This window comes from Monodon monoceros, unplaced genomic scaffold (assembly GCF_005190385.1).
Source record: "Monodon monoceros isolate NGI ecotype Baffin Bay Population unplaced genomic scaffold, NGI_Narwhal_1 Super_Scaffold_22, whole genome shotgun sequence".
Lineage (NCBI taxonomy): Eukaryota > Metazoa > Chordata > Mammalia > Artiodactyla > Monodontidae > Monodon > Monodon monoceros.
In genome coordinates, this window is record NW_021703779.1 from 18,811,658 (window position 1) to 18,812,938 (window position 1,281).

A 1,281-nucleotide genomic window follows, 5' to 3' on the forward strand; every position below is an offset into this window, starting at 1 on the left:
TGAGTGTTCGATTGTGTATGAAACAGATAGGCTTCCCCTGCTCAGCCAGACCACAGAGAAGCCACGGAATCTTCTTCGGTCACATCTACTTTAGAGCAAGTGCACTCACACTCTCCTCCTCTCCCCTTCCTCTCTCTCCCTGTCTCATGTTGTTTCATTCTCTCTCTCCCTTCCCCCTTCCCTCCTACTCAACTTTCTCTTTACTGCCTCTTATTTAGCAAGACAGCTCTGAAGTTTAAAAGCAGACGTGCTTTGACTGTCTTTGTTTGGGTGAAGTCATGTGACACCAGGCTGTTCCCCACTCCCCCCCACCCCCCGGCCAGCCCCTCCTTCACAGCTCCCACCTCTCTTGGACCCACTGACCTTGGGTCTGGGTCTCTGTAGTACATCAATAATAGGTTAAGTACAATCAAGCCTCCAGAAGAGAAGTCAGTCGTTCTGAAAATCTGATTCCCAGAACACAGCAAGTGATTTCTGCTTATTTACTGGGATCAAAAGTTGGCACATAACCATGCTGTCCGAGGACGAGAGACTGTTACATAATCATCCTTCGGCAGACACAATGAGGTCACATGTTTGCCCATCTAATCACTGATCGGAGACATGTTTGATTGCAGATAATGTGCTCGCTGGCCCACAACTTAATTACTGAGTGTCTGAATCAACAAAGCTTTCAGATGTAGGTCTTGCCTAATGGCGCATCTGCTAGAGATCATTGCCTCTGTTCGGCCTCTAAATGAAAGGTCTGGGGGATACCACGGGCCGTTGCCAGCGCTGTTCCCCATGACCTCTCACTGACAAACATGCCAATTCCCACGGTTTATTTTCCAGCCAGCAATAGGCATTACTGTTTAGATCCGGGGCCAAATGGAACGAATGACTCCAGGGTGACAGATACTGGTAAAGCCTCTAGTAGAAAGAAGCACTCTCTCCAAGGAAATTAATGCCACAGTCATTTTGGTATAGTATCTGCAACTAGAGTCCAGTTATACAGATGGGAAGGTTGCAGAGCCAGAGAGAGAGTGGGGTTCCTTTCCCAAACTGGTGAAGAAAATGTTGGGAGAAGTCTAGGGAAATAAGCAAGCAATGAGTAAAGTAGAGGGTCACAATGTTGAATCTATAGGTTGGGGGTCCCAGCAGTTCACCACGATCTAACTACAGAGTTTGGAGCCCATTGGGTCTCTCATTAAGCGACATCTCTCTGGCTATTTCCTCCTTGTGAATTCCCCACCACGTGTGTGTGTGTGTGTGTGTGTGTGTGTGTGTGTGTGTGTGTGTGTG